The following is a 15,326-nucleotide window of genomic DNA, read 5'->3' as shown; positions in this document are numbered from 1 at the left end:
AGCTAATTTTTATTTAAAACATTTTTTTGTAGAGATGGGGTCTTACCACATTGGCCAGGCAGGCCTCAAACTCTTGGGCTTAAGCAATCCTCCTGCCTCAGCCTCCCAAAGTGCTGGAATTACAGGTGTGAGCTACTGTGCCTGGCAGAAGAACTTAAGAGTGAAAAAAACCTGAAGTTTTCTGGAAAAGAAGGAATTCTGCCTGAAGATTGTAGCATAGAAATCCTGCCTGAGTTTCCAGCCTGCCTTACAGATTTTGGACTTGCCAGCCCCCACAATTATGTGACCAAGCCCTTAAAATAAATCTCCTAATATAACAGAACTCTGACTGATGCACCATCTCTATTTCCTTTTGTATATGCCAGTGTTGTCACCGACTGTGGCAGGCATTGTGTTAGGAATTGGGGGTTCAGTGCTAGTCATAGCAGGCATTGTCCCCACCTTATTGACTTTACCAGCTAGTAGGGAGTGGCTATGAATTGAATGATCATGTATAAATGCTGAGTTTACCCTGTGATAAATGCTGCCTTGGAGAGGCACTGGTGCTGGGAGAGGGTACAGCAGGTGGGCCAGATCCAGTCGGGTAGTGTGCTTCACCAAAGAAACCAAAAGTGTGGTGGAGCAGAGAATGAGCAGGGTGGGTGTATGTGCTGGGGAGGGATGGAGGGCCCAGGTCGGGACAGGGCCTGTGGCTATGATCTTGATTGATCTTTAAGGAGGGGCATGTGGGAACAGATTGGAGGGAAGAAGCTACTGAGTGGCACACAGTAAGGAGGCCACTGCAGTCATCCAAAAAGCAGTGAGGGTGGCTGGTTCACAGGTGGTGCTGTGGAGGTGGAGACAGTTGGCAGGGCTGAGAAATGTTTAGTGGTACTGCATGGGCTGGTCTTGGAGTTGGCCTGGATGTGGGGATGAAGGCGAGAATGAGGGCAGGATGGCCTTGCAGTTTCTGGCATGAGTGGTGGAGCCTCTGATTATAACAACCCAGTTGGAAGGAAAACCAAGTTTAGAGTGAATATTCGGAGTCAGGTTTGGATGTGCTGCGGAGATCAGGATGTTAAGGAGATGTGCCAGGAGGCAGGGGGTTACTGCTCCAGGTCCCAGAGGAGAACCGACTGTGTGGGCTGGAAAGATACACATTAGAGGTATCAGCTCCTAGATGGCAACTGGATCCATATGAGCGGATGAGGTTGCCCAGGAATTGGGAACAAATGAGAGAGAATAAGCCTTCGGCCCACAGTGCCTAGCAGAGCCAGGACAAAGCTGCAGAGGACATAGAGCAGAAGTGTCCATAGCGACAGGAAAACTGGAGAAGGCTGAGCTGCAGAGGCCACAGGCAGAGGATATTTCAAGGTTATGTGAAGCAGCAGTGGTGTCTAGTGAGGCTGAGAGGTCAGATGAGACAAAGACTGAAAAAAAAGTGTGCATCAGCTTTAGGGACTTGAAAGTCATTGGTGATGCATCAAGGGCTGTTTGGGGAAGTGGTTTGGCCAAGCCCAGATTCACAAGTCTGAAAAGTGAGTGGGAGGGTAAGGTGGAGACAGGGCACACACAGCCCTTCCCAGTGGTTTGGTTGTACGGAGACGTGCAGGCAGAGCTGCAGGCAGGTTCCTCCTTCACTGTTCTCTTCCTCCTCTTGTAGCCTGGTGCCAGGGAAGACTGTGGCCCACCATGCCTCTGCTGCTTCCAGCCCCTCCTTGGAGTCACAGTGCACAATAGAGGCCCTCAGAAGACCTCCAGGGTCTCCCAGAATGTTAGGCTGCAGCCTCCTGCTCCTTTCTTTGAATTAACCTCCGCCAGGCTTCCTCTTCTCCCCTTACTCTTATTTCCTCTTCATTAGAATTTTCGTTTTCTTTTTGTTATGTTGTATATACAAAGTGTCCTTTGGTATCCAAGTCTATTGGGTTTGAGCTTGGTATAAAGAGTACCACAGGTTTGGGAGTGAGGTCCATCCAGAAATGTATCCACATCCATTTGGATGATATGTCTGGGGCTGGCGTCTTGGGAGTGAGAGACACTGGGCCCTCTATGATGCTCTCAGTCCTGCCCTTCTGAGCTCTTGGACAGAGTCACTTGGGAACAGACCTAGTTCCTGGCTGCAGGGAGGCTGGGCCCGCAGGAGTGACAGGAACCTCCTGGGGTGCACTCGGGGTTTGCGCTCCTCACGGCCCGCCCGTTAGGGGCTCATTGTGAACAAACCTCCAGTGTTGTCCCACTTGCTTTTGCTGAGTCAGATCTCCTCCTTCCTGTCCTGGGTCACTGGCTTGCACAGTTTGTCCCCATTCAAATTTGCTTCATTTGATTCCGCTCAGCATTTCAGCTTGGCAAGGCCTTCAGGGATCTTTGCTCCTTTCTTGGCTTGAAATTCTCTGCGTGTTTAACAAGTTTCCTTCTGAAGCCGTCTTTTCAAGGCATAAAGTTGCCAAAGAACGGGGGCCTGTAGCCGGGAGCCCTCTGTTCCATCCACCTGACAGGCCCTAACGTGCTGCCTCCGTGCTGGGTGTGCTGAGAGGCACCTCCTGGGAAGCAGCCATCCGCTACATGTCCGAGCAGCACTGGCCACGTGAACATTTCAATCCTGCCTGCTGTGGCCATTTTGAACCTCCGGGTCTGCCTGTTGCTGACGAGGAGCTGCCGGGAGGAGCTGTCCAGTCCGTGCTCCCACAGATTCAGTTGGCATTTGACTGCCAGTGCCCTCCGGGACGTCGGCGGTGACTCCTCTCCATTGCTCTCCTACACTTCAGATGATGAAATGGCCATGGCCGACATTATTGAGTGCTTGTTGTATACCAGGCACTGTTGTGACAGGCGTAACAAGCCCCCGAGGCAGGTAGTACCCCATCCAGCAGGCAGGGCCACTGAGGCACGGCCATGTCAAGTGCCTGGGCTCTCCCATGGGCCCTGGGTCTTTCAACATCTTCCCAGCTGTCAGGGTCAGGGCTTGGTGCAGGCAGCCTAGTCTTGCACTTGCTCTTCTCGCCTCTAGTCTCACCTCTTTTGCTTCAGCCTCTCTCTGCACAGCTGCCAAAAGTGGGGGGTGTGTCTTTCTGCCACCCCACTGGAGCTAGGCTCTGCCCAGAGGACAGACTTAGAGTGATGTCTCAGGAGAGGACAAGGGCCACAGCAAACTCTGCTCTGCATCCCAGAGCCCAAAGCACAGGCCCTGGCACATGGTAGGTACTCAACAAATACATGAATGCATTTTTATTCAACCTTTTTCTTCTTTCTAAAAGAATTGCACCATGAAGCTGGAGAAGCTGCTGTATACCAGCAGTTGAAACAGACAGTATAATAACTGGCTTCTGAGTGTCTGAGGACATGCCCTTGGGTTTCTGAGGAAACCAATATCCCTTTGATGAGTCTGGAGGGCCCTGGGGAGGCAGACAGTCCCCAGGAGAGGAGGGAGAGCTGCTGGTCTACCTGGGGCCCTGCCAGCCAGGAGCTGGGAAGAGCGGCCTCAGAGGAAAGTCTCCTGAGGTCTTGGCTAGAAGTAGAGACTTTTGGTAATATGAACTTGGTCGTCAACCCCAGGGGTCATCCAGGTACCCTCATGAAAGGCTCAGGGACGAAAGGCCGGGGCAGAGACCGGGAGGGCTTCGTCAGGCGCTTTGGAGCCTTGCTAACTTCTCTGTATTGTTGGTTCCTTTCTGCTGTTTACACAGCATTATTTGGATGGCAGCAAACAGCGTTTGGTGGGGCAGAGCAGCGGGTGGCATTCAGGCTAGGGGCTGAAGACCAGGAAGGGTGGAATGAAGAGCAGGTGGACACCAAGGCCTGCTGGAGGTGTGTGGTTGGGCTTCCAGGCCCTCAGACTCCGGAAACGACCATGGACTTGGCAGCTTAAACAATAAACGTTGATTTTTCACGGTTCTAGAGGCTGGGAAGTCTAAGGTCAAGGTGCATGCAGACCTGTTGACTGATGAGGACCCTTTCCTGGTGTGCAGATGTCTGCATTCTCGTGTCCTCACGTGGTGGAGTAGAGAGAGGAAGCAAGCTCTCAGTGATCTTTCTGTGAGGCTACACCCTCATGACCTAATCACCTCCTAATGCCATCATATTGGGGATTAGGATTTTAACACATGCATTTTGAGGGGGAACACAAACATTTAGTCCATAGCAGACTCCAGAGTCCCAACTTCAGACCTATGTTACCCCCTGACCCCAAACTTTGGTTAACTCCTACTCTTCCTTCAGACCTCAGCTTGTGTGTTGCCCCTCAGGGCCCCCAAAGTCTCCATCAGTCCTCATCAGAACGGTGCCCACCCTTCAGCTGTAGCGCAGAGGAACTAGAAGCACCACTTCCCAGCTTTCTCGCTGTGGGCCTGGGGCAGGCCCCCAACCTCTCTGTGCCTGTTTCTTCATCCATCGAGTGGGGATACCTTCCCTCCTCCTGCTGTCATTGTGAGTGTAAGATGCGGTGATGCGTGGAAGACAGCGAAGGCAACCACTGGCAGAGTAAAGCTCAACACACCGTCCCATTAACCCATAGATCTTGAAAACCTGGTAGGTGCCAGGCATATCGTGGGTCCCACAGGACACAGCGGGGAACAGCCAGACATGTGGCAGCCGTTGCTCTCTTTCTGGCTCTGTTTATATTGCCAGGAAATGCCCAGGGCAGCCAGGCTGGAAGTTGATCGGGGCACTGAGGAGCACTGGGGTTAGGGGGCCCTAGGATCTGACAGGCCGGAATAAGGGTCCCCACTCTTCAGTTGGTGTTGAGCACCATCTCTTACCAGTGCGGGGAGCACAGCAAAGGCTCTGGAGCTGGCATTCCAGAGGACAGTGGGCACTTGGAAGATGGTCAGTGTGGTGGCCTGTGCTCTGTGCGGAAGGTGGAGGAGGGGACGGGGGCAAGAGCGGAGGGGGCTGTCTGATACGGAGTGGTCGGGAGGCCTCCTTGACAAGGTGCTGCTTGGGAGCAGACCTGAAAGAAAGCAGGGAATGAGAAGCGGCAAAGCCTTCCAGGCGGAGGGGACAGCCAGTGCAGAGGCCCTGGGGTGGGTGGCAGGCTTGGTGTGTATTTGAAGACTGTCAAGGAGGCCAATGAGATGGAGGGGAATGAGCCACTGTGGGGAGGGGATGGCCGGGCCAGAGAAGCATGGGATGGGGTCTGTAGGCTGAGATGAGCGTCTTGGATTTTATATTCAGTGACATGGAAAGGCTATGAGGGTTTCTAGGGAGTAGGAGGAGCTACCCTCTTTCAAAGAACTGTCCTAATTTTTTTTTTTTTTTTTTTTTTTTTTTTTTTTTTTTTTTTTTTTTTTTTTTTTTTGAGACGGAGTCTCGCTCTGCCGCCCAGGCTGGAGTGCAGTGGCCGGATCTCAGCTCACTGCAAGCTCCGCCTCCCGGGTTCACACCCTTCTCCTGCCTCAGCCTCCCGAGTAGCTGGGACTACAGGCGCCCGCCACCTCACCCGGCTAGTTTTTTGTATTTTTTAGTAGAGACGGGGTTTCACCGTGTTAGCCAGGATGGTCTCGATCTCCTGACCTTGTGATCCGCCCGTCTCGGCCTCCCAAAGTGCTGGGATTACAGGCGTGAGCCACCGCGCCCGGCCGAACTGTCCTAATTTTTAACAACCAGTTCATACGATTATGACTGACAAGTCCTGGGGCTGCAGAGTAGTAGCCTCCGTTAGGTGGCTCCAGTCGACTACCAGCACTTCTGTAGGTGCTCAGTAAATCTCTGTGGAGCAAACACAAGTGGCCTGCCTGGGCCTGCCTGCTTCCCTTGCTCTGAGGCCTCAGGGTAAAGTCCAGGCCTCCTTGCTTGCTCCTCTCACTTCCTGTATCTCCATCCACCTTCAGCAGCTCACCTCGGACTTGTGGATGCTGTTCCCTCTCTTGGTAGCTTTTTTTTTTAGACTGAGTCTTGCTCTGTCACCCAGGCTGCAGTGCAGTGGTGTGATCTCGGCTCGCTGCAACCTCTGCCTCCAGGCTCAAGTGATTCTCGTGCCTCAGCCTCCTGGGTAGCTGGGATTACAGGCGCCTGCCACCATGCCTGGCTAATGTTTGTATTCTTAGAAGAGACGGGGTTTCGCCGTGCTTGCCAGGCTGGTCTCGAACTCCTGACCTCAAGTGATCTGCCCACCTCGGCCTCCCAAAGTTCTGGGATTACAGGCATGAGCCCCTGTGCCCAGCGTCTTGGTAGCTTTTCAACCATGCCCATTCCATTCACCCCAGGAGCTGGCCCTGCTCCCAGTCTGTGCCTCGCTCCTGCTCTGGGACACTGGGTCTGACTTGGTGCCTCTGTCCCACCCTTGCTGGACCCCACAGCTGAGCGCCGACCTGTGAGGCACCATCTCTCAGATTAGTCTGTTCCTGAGTGGAGAGTGAGTTGGTCCTCTCCCCAGCCCTCAGCTCAACTGAGTCCACATAGACTCTAAAAAAGGAATTTTCATCAGCAATCTCTGTGAACACAGGGAAGGTGACAGAGGGGCTTGTTTAGGCCCCAGCCTGGGGACTGGTGTTTAAATCCAGCCCAGTCTTCCACTGGCTGCGTGGAGTTGGCAGTGTGAGGTGCCGGCAGCTGGGGCTACTTCACTTGTGGCATGGGGGCAATGGCACCTATGCTCAGTTTGTCCTGAGCGTCAGAGGACATCTGGTAGGCGCTGAGGCCAGTGAATGCCTGGTCATGATTTAATTTTTGTAAAACTAAAACTGTCCCCATTAAACAATAATTCCTGCTTTCCCCTCCCCGCAGTCCTGGCCCCCACCATTCTACTTTCTGTCTCTTAAGACTTAAGGGGGGACCCTATGCAGATTTTTTCCTTTTTTTTTCGGAGACAGGGCCTCGACCTCCTGGGCTCAAGTGATCCTGCCGCATCAGCCTCCTGAGGACTACAGGCAAGCACTATCATACCCAGCTAATATTTTATTTTTATTTTTTGTGGAGACAGGGTTTCATTTTATTGCCCAGGCTGATCTTGAACTCCTGGCCTCAAGCGATCCTCCTGCCTTGGCTTCCCAAAGTGCTGGGATTACAAGCATGAACCACCACGCCGGCCTTTGTGGTGGTTGTTGTTGCCCAAGCTGGAGTGCAGTGGTGCAATCCCGGCTCACTGCAGCCTCGGCCTCCCAGGCACACGTGATCTTCCTGCCTCAGCCTCCTGAGTAGCTGGGACTATGGGCATGTGTCACCACACCCAACTAATTCAAAAACAATTTTTTTTTTTTTTTTTTTGTAGAGATGGGGCCTTACTATGTTGCCCAGGCTGGTTTTGAACTCCTGGGCTCAAGCTATCCTCCTGTCTTGGCCTCCCAAAGTGCTGACATTATAGGTGTGAGCCACTGTGCCGGCCCCATGCAGATTTCTGTTGCTCTTTTTTTATGTATAGTTGCCTCCTTTCCAGAACTCTGTCGTGGAACTATGTTCAGCTTCTTCAGCTTCCCCAACCTTTGATTTTTTTCTCAGGGAGATGCCACTGCTTTGCCTGGGACTGTTTTCTGTCACATGGCCTGAAATGTGCCTCTAGGCAGAAAGCCAGGATGATCACAGTGCTCCTATCTCAGGGTCACAGTCCTGTGCTGCCTGTTGCAGCACAGGACAGTTTTACAAGATGTTTGCATAATTTCTGAAAATCATTGTTTCATAACTTTTTTTTTTGAGACAGAGTTTCGCTCTGTTACCCAGGCTGGAGTGCAGCGGCGCAATCTCAATCTTGGCTCACTGCAACCTCCGCCTCCCAGGTTCAAGCAATTCTGATGCCTCAGCCTCAAAAGTAGCTGGGATTACAGGCATGCACCACCATGCCCGGTTAATTTTTGTATTTTTGGTAGAGACAAGGTTTCACCTTCTTGGCCAGGCTAATCTCAAACTCCTGACCTCAAGCGATCCACCCGCCTTGGCCTTTCAAAGTGCTAGAATTACAGGCGTGAGCCACCGTGCCCAGCTGTTTCATAACATTTTTTAGTTGTTTGTAGTAGAGTATGCCTGTAAATCCTAGTTCTGTCTTAGTCCTTTGTGGCTGGAAGTCTCCATATTTATTTAAAAAATTGATTGTCCTGCATTGGTTTGTAGGAATTCTTTCTTTTTTTTTTTTTTTGAGATGGAGTCTCGCTCTGTCGCCCAGGCTGGAGTGCAGTGGCCGGATCTCAGCTCACTGCAAGCTCCGCCTCCCAGGCTTAGGCCATTCTCCTGCCTCAGCCTCCCGAGTAGCTGGGACTACAGGCGCCCGCCACCTCACCCGGCTAGTTTTTTGTATTTTTTTTAGTAGAGACGGGGTTTCACCGTGTTAGCCAGGATGGTCTCGATCTCCTGACCTCGTGATCCGCCCGTCTCGGCCTCCCAAAGTGCTGGGCTTACAGGCTTGAGCCACCACGCCCGGCCAGGAATTCTTTTTACATTTTGATGGAAATCCATTGTCTGTTGCATGTATTATGAATATCTCTCCCAGTTTTTAACTTGTTTTCTCAATTTAATTAATTTATTTTTGAGATGGGCTCTAGCTGTATTCCCTAGGCAGGTCTCAAACTCCTGGACTCAAGTGATCCTCCTACCTTGGCCTCCCTTATTTTTTATTTTTCAATTTTATCTTTTGATGAACAGAAGTTCTTAATTTGAATAATGTTGAATGTTTTTGTAATTAGTGCTCTTGTGTGTCTGAAGACAGAAGTCGTAAAGTTTTGCTTTTGAAATTTATATTCTTCATCCAACAATGGTGGATTTTTATTTTGAAATAGTTACCCAGTTTCATCTTTAAAATGGGTGTGGTTCTATTGTTAGCTTTTCTGTTACATTCCTTTTTTTTTTCTTTTGGTCTATTCTTGCATTAATACCACACTGTTTTAATTGTTATTTTTTATAATATGTCCTGATATCAGGGCTAGCCCTCATCTAGAATCTTCTTCAGAAGAAGTGTCCTGAGTATTTGTGTATTCCTGTTCTTTTACTTTCCTGTGTCAATTTTAGAATCAGCTTATTGGGATCTTTTTCTTTTTTAGAGATCTTTTTCTCCAAAAAAAGATCTGGGATCTTTTTCTTTTTTGGAGATAGGGTCTCACTATGTTACCCAGGCTTTTCTCAAACTCCTGGGCTGAAGCAATCCTCCTACCTCAGCTTGCTGAGTAGCTGATACTGCAAGCATATACCACTGTGCCTGGCCTATTGTGATTTTTATTGGACTTACGTTGAATAAAGATCAACTGGTATGAGATTTGCTTTTAAAATTAAGATGCCTCTATTTAAAACTTTTTATTATGGAAATTTTCAAACCTATTGAAAAGTAGAGAAAATAGCCTGAAGGACCCACATGTATTCATCACCCAGCTTGTACAATTATCAGCATTTTGTCAATCTTGCTTCATTTATCTCCCTCTTGCCTTTTTTTCCCTAGAGTATTTTAAAGCAAATCCAAGACACTTTATTGTTTTATGAGTATTTCAGTATGTATCTCCAAGAGTAAGAACTTTGATATTTAACATAACAACGACATTATTATCCCTAACAAAATCAACACTGAGAATCGACACACACACTTGTGTATATATATTTAGAGATGGGATCTTGCTATGTTTTCCAGGCTGGTCTCCAACTCCTAGGCTCAAGCAATCCTCCTGACAAAGTGTTGGAATTACAGGCACGAGCCACTGTGCCCAGACTTTTCTTTTCTTCTCTTCTCTTCTCAAGATGAAGTTTTATTCTTGTTGCCAAGGCTGGTGTACAATGGTATGACCTCAGCTCACTGCTACCTCTACCTCCTGGGTTGAAGCGATTCTCCCACCTTAGCCTCCCGAGTAGCTGTGATTACAGGCGTGCGCCACCACATCTGGCTAGTTTTGTATTTTTAGTAGAGGCGGGGTTTCACCATGTTGGCCAGGCTGGTCTTGAACTCCCGACCTCAAGTGATCCGCCTCCCTCAGCCTCCCAAAGTGTTGGGATTACAGGCGTGAGCCACCACGCCCAGCCTGTATTTTGAATTAAATTTATATTTTAAAAACTAAGGTTCGGCCGGGCCCTGTGGCTCATGCCTGTAATCCCAGGTACTTGAGAGGCTGAGGGTCTCTGAGGTAGGAGCGTCGCTGGATTCCAAAGGTCCAAGCTGCATGAGCCATGACCATACCTCTGCACTCCAGCCTGGGCAATAGAGTGAGACTATCTAAAAAATAAAAACTAGAAATTAAGGTTCTGTGAATGGTAAATTGTCATACTTTTTAAAATTTAAAAAACCTATGGGTGGTAGATTCTTTTAGACTTTGATTATCTTAAAATGCTTTTATTTCATTCTTCTTAAATAGTAGTTTGCTGAGTAGTTTCAATAGAGTTCTGGATTGAAAATTATTCTCTGCCCCCAGCCCAACCCCTCTGCATTTTGAAGATATTATTCCATGGCCTCTCAGCATTTATTGTTTTTGTTTTGTTTTGTTTTGTTTTAGACAGGGTCTCCCTCTGTCACTTAGGCTGGTGTGCAGTGGTGCAATCACTGCTCACCCCAGCCTCGACCTCCCAGGCTCAAGCAATCCTCCCACCTCGGCCTCCTGAGTAACTGGGACCACAGGCTTGTGCCACCACTCCCGGATAATTTTTTTTTTTTTTTTTTGGTAGAGATCAGGGTTTCACCATGTTGCCCAGGCTGGTCTTGAACTCCTGAGCTCAAGCAATCCCTAAGCCTCAGCCTCCCAAAGTGCTGGGATTACCAGCATGATCCACCGTGCTCAGCCCAGCATTTATTGTTGTTAATGAGTCTGTCAGTCTAATCGACCTTCCTTTGTAACTTGCCATTTCTTTCTGGGATTTTCCCTCTTTCCCCCACATACATAATGAGGTTATTGTTCTTTTGCAAAGTTTTTATTGGCACATATATAGAAAAGTGCACAAATCACAAATGTCGGTCTATGAATTTTCCATATTCTTGCTTTAGAGGATTACCTACACGAGTCATTTCTCCACTCCACGGCTGAAAGATTTTTGGGTTGTTTCCAGTTTTTGCCTGTTACAAATAGAGCAGCTATGAACGTTTGTTTTGTTGTGTTTTGTTTTTGTTGTTGTTATTGTTTTTCAGATGGAGTTTCGCTCTTGTTGCCCAGGCTGGAGTGCAATGGCACGATCTTGGCTCACTGCAACCCCTGCATCCTGGGTTCAGGTGATTCTCCTACCTCAGCCTCCCGAGTAGCTGGGATTACAGGCGTGCACCATCACGCCTGGCTGATTTTTTTTGTATTTTTAGTAGAGATGGGGTTTCTCCATGTTGGTAAGGCTGGTCTCAAACTCCTGACCTCAGGTGACCTGCCTGCCTCGGCCTCCCAAAGTGCTGAGATTACGGGTGTGAACCACCACATCTGGCCTAGCTATGAACATTTTTACACAGATCTTTTGTTAACACCTGTTTGCATTTTGGTGGGGGATACACACCTCAAAGTGAAATTGCTGGGTCATAAACTATGTATATATTCAGCTTTAATTGATATTGCCAAAGAATTTTCCCTAATCAATTTACATTTCACCAGCAGCATATAAGAGATCTTGACTGGGTGTGTTCGACTCACTGCAACCTATGCCTCTCGGGTTCAAGCGACTCTCCTGCTTCAGCCTCCCGAGTATCTGGGACTACAGGTGCAAGCCACCACACCCAGCTATTTTTTGTATTTTTAGTAGAAATGGGGTTTCACCATGTTGGTCTCACTGGTCTTGAACTCCTGACCTCAAGTGATCCGCCCACCTCTGCCTCCCAAAGTGCTGGGATTATAGGGTGAGCCACTGCACCTGGCTGGGCTAACTTATCTTTTTGATTTTTAAAAGAATTTATTTTTTGTAGAGATGAGGTCTCACCGCATTGCACAGGCTGGTCTCGAACTCCTGGGCTCAAGCAATCCTGTCTTGGCCTGGTATTACAATCACCTGGGATTATAGGTGTGAGCCACCATGCCTGGCTGATTGGCTAATGTTTTGCTTGGAATTTTTACATATATGTTTATGGAGATATTGGCTTGTAAATTTCCTTCCTTTTAATGAGCTTGTCAGAATTTGGTATCCGTGTATCAGTGCTACACTAGGTGTATTAGTTTATTGTTTTTTTTTTTTTTTGAGCTGGAGTCTAGCTCTGTCGCCCAGGCTGGAGTGCAGTGGTGCGATCTTAGCTCACTGCAAGCTCCGCCTCCCGGGTTCTAGGTGTATTAGTTTATTAGCATTGGTAAAGTCCATAAACAGAATAGCTTAAACAGCAATATTTGTTCTTCACAGTTCTGGAGGCTAGAAGTCTAAGATCAAGGTGTCTGTAGGGCCTTGCTCCCTCAGAAGGTGCTAGGGAAGGATCTCTTCCAGTCCTCTCTCCTTGCTTCTGGTAGTTCCTTGCCTTGTGGCAACACACCCCAGTCTCCACACGGCGTTTTCCCTGCGTGTGCGTCTGTGGTCAGATTTCCCCATTTTATAAGGGCATCGGTTATGTTGGATTAGGGAGCCACCCTATTGCAGTCGACTTCATCTTAACCAATTACATCTGCAACAACCTTATTTCCAAATGAGGTCACATTCGGAGGTACTGGGGTTTAGGACTTCAGCATATTAATTTGGTGGGGGCACCATTTACCTCACAATGCTGGGCTCGTAAAATGAGTTGGCGAGTTTTATGAGATGAGCATCACCTTCTTTTTATGTAAGTCTTGGTAGGTTATGGGTTGATGTCTTACCGTTTTAGAACCATTTCAAGCGTTATGTATTCGACATTACTTCTTCCCCATTCTTTCTACTCCTTCTCAGACTCTAATTACGGGTATTTGTGACCCTCCTCCCCACATTCTCTCATACTGTGTTCTCTATCCATTCTCTTTCTTCTCTTCGTGAGTTTTAGGATATTTTCTATCAACCTGTCTTCTAGTTCACCAATAGTTCACTTCTGACTTGTCTAATTTGCTTAAACCTATCTCTTGAACTTTTGGTTTCAGTTAACTGTGTTTTTCTATCAAAGAAGCTCAATTTAAGCCGGTGCAGTGACTCACGCCCATAATCCCAGCACTTTGGGAGACCTCATCTCTATCCAAAATAAAAATTTAAAAAAAGAAGCTCAATTTGAGTTGGGATGTGGTAATCCCATCACTTTAAGAGGTCGAGGCAAGAGGATTGCTTGAGGCCAGGACTTTGAGACCAACAATGGGCAACAGAGTGAGACCCCCGTCTCCACAAAAAATAAAAATAAAAAATTAGGCTGAGCGTGGTGGCTCACACCTGTAATCCCAACACTTTGGGAGGCTGAGGTGGGTGGACCACTTGAGCTCAGCAGTTCAACACCAGCCTGGACAACATGGTGAAACCCCATCTTTACAAAAAATACAAAAAATTAGCCAGGGGTGGTGGTGCAAGCCTGTGGTTCCAGGTACTTGGGAAGCTGAGGTGGGAGGATCCACTTGTGCCTGGGAAGCAGAGGTTGCAGTGAGCCGAGATTGTGCCACTGCACTCCAGCCTGGGCGAAAGAGTGAGACCCCATCTCAAAAAGAAAAAAAAAATTAGCCAGGTGTGGTAGTGATCGCCTGTGGTCCTAGCTACTTGGGAGGTTGAGGCGGAAGGATCTTGAGTCCAAGCGGTTGAGGCTGCAGTGAGAAACAAAAGAGAAGAGACATGAAAGGAAAGAGGGAGGGAGGGAGGGAGGGAGGGAAGGAGGGAAGAAAGGAAGGAAGGAAAGAAGGAAGGAAGGAAGGAAAAGGAAGAAAATAATTAAAGAAAAGCTCGATTTGATTCTTTTTTTTTTTTTAAACAGGGTCTCACTCTGTCACCCAGGCTAGAGTACAGAGGTGTGATTATGACTGACTGCAGCCTCAAACTCCCTAGCTCAGGTGATCCTCCCGCCTTAGTCTCCCGAGTAGCTGGGACTACAGGCACAAACGACCATGCCTGGCAAATTTTTGTATTTTTTTTTTTTGAGACGGAGTCTCGCTCTGTCGCCCCAGGCTGGGGTGCAGTGGCCGGATCTCAGCTCACTGCAAGCTCCGCCTCCTGGGTTTACGCCATTCTCCTGCCTCAGCGTCCCGAGTAGCTGGGACTACAGGCGCCTGCCACCTCGCCCAGCTAGTTTTTTGTATTTTTTAGTAGAGACGGGGTTTCACCGTGTTAGCCAGGATGGTCTCGATCTCCTGACCTCGTGATCCACCCGTCTCGGATCACTTTGGGAAAGTGCTGGGATTACAGGCTTGAGCCACCGCACCCAGCCTTGATTCTTTTTATAAAATCCAATTGTCTAGGGAAATTCTCCACATTTTCTTTCACTTTTCTCCATTTCCATGTGTATTTTTCTTATCCACCATATTTATTTAAAGTCCTTATTTGCTATCTTTAATTTTTGAGTCGCCTCTAGGTCTGTTTCTGTTGTCTTATTTTTCCTATTGGTTTTCAGTCATAGGGTCCTTTTTTTTTGAAAGGCCTAGTAATTTTTAACTGAATGACAGGTGTTATCTATAAAAAAATTGCAGAGGTCGTGGATAATACATTTTTCCAGAAAGCATTTGCCTTGTCTGACTACCTTCGACCATTAGAGGCACAGCTGAGCGGAGTCTGGGTTGTGGTTTTGCTGAAGCTCTGTCTGGTTCACATCTGCCCCTGGGCCAAGCCCTCTAGGTTTCTACCTGAGAGCCTGGGGTCTCGCCAGTGATCCTTCGCTGGGTGGGTCCTGAATGAGAATCCCTGTCTCCTGAGTGCAACAGCTGTGAATCACACAGCTGCAACTCTTTCCTCACAGTCGAGGGCTCTCTCTTTACATCTGCTTATTACATTCCTGCTCAGCTACGTATATTTAAGTGTTTTAGAATATTTTGTCTTGGCTGGGCGTAGTGGCTCATGTCTGTAATCCCAGCACTTTGGGAGGCCAAGTTGGAGGATCGCTTGAACCCAGGAGTTTGAGAGCAGCCTGGGCAATATAGTGAGACCCTGTTTCTACAAAAATAAAAATAAAATTAGCCAGGCATGCTGGTGGGCACATATAGTCCCAGCTACTTGGGGGACTGAGGTAGGAAGATTGCTTGAGTCTGGGAGGTTGAGGTGCAGTGGCCCATGATCTGTGTCCCAGTCTGGGTGACAGAGTAAGACCCTGTCTCAAAAAAACGAAAAAAAAAAAAAAGAATTTTGTGTAGCAAATTTTATGTGTTAAGAGTGGGAGTTGGAAAGACACACGCACACGTATGTTTATTGCGGCACTATTCACAATAGCAAAGACTTAGAATCAACCCAAATGTCCATCAGTGACAGACTGGATTAAGAAAATGTGGCACATATACACCATGGAATACTATGCAGCCATAAAAAACGATGAGTTTGTGTCCTTTGTAGGGACATGGATGCAGCTGGAAACCATCATTCGTAGCAAACTATCACAAGAACAGAAAACCAAACACCGCATGTTCTCACTC

This window comes from Macaca mulatta, chromosome 8 (assembly GCF_049350105.2).
Source record: "Macaca mulatta isolate MMU2019108-1 chromosome 8, T2T-MMU8v2.0, whole genome shotgun sequence".
NCBI lineage: Eukaryota > Metazoa > Chordata > Mammalia > Primates > Cercopithecidae > Macaca > Macaca mulatta.
The sequence above is the reverse complement of the archived record's forward strand: the minus strand, read 5'-3'. Positions refer to the sequence as shown.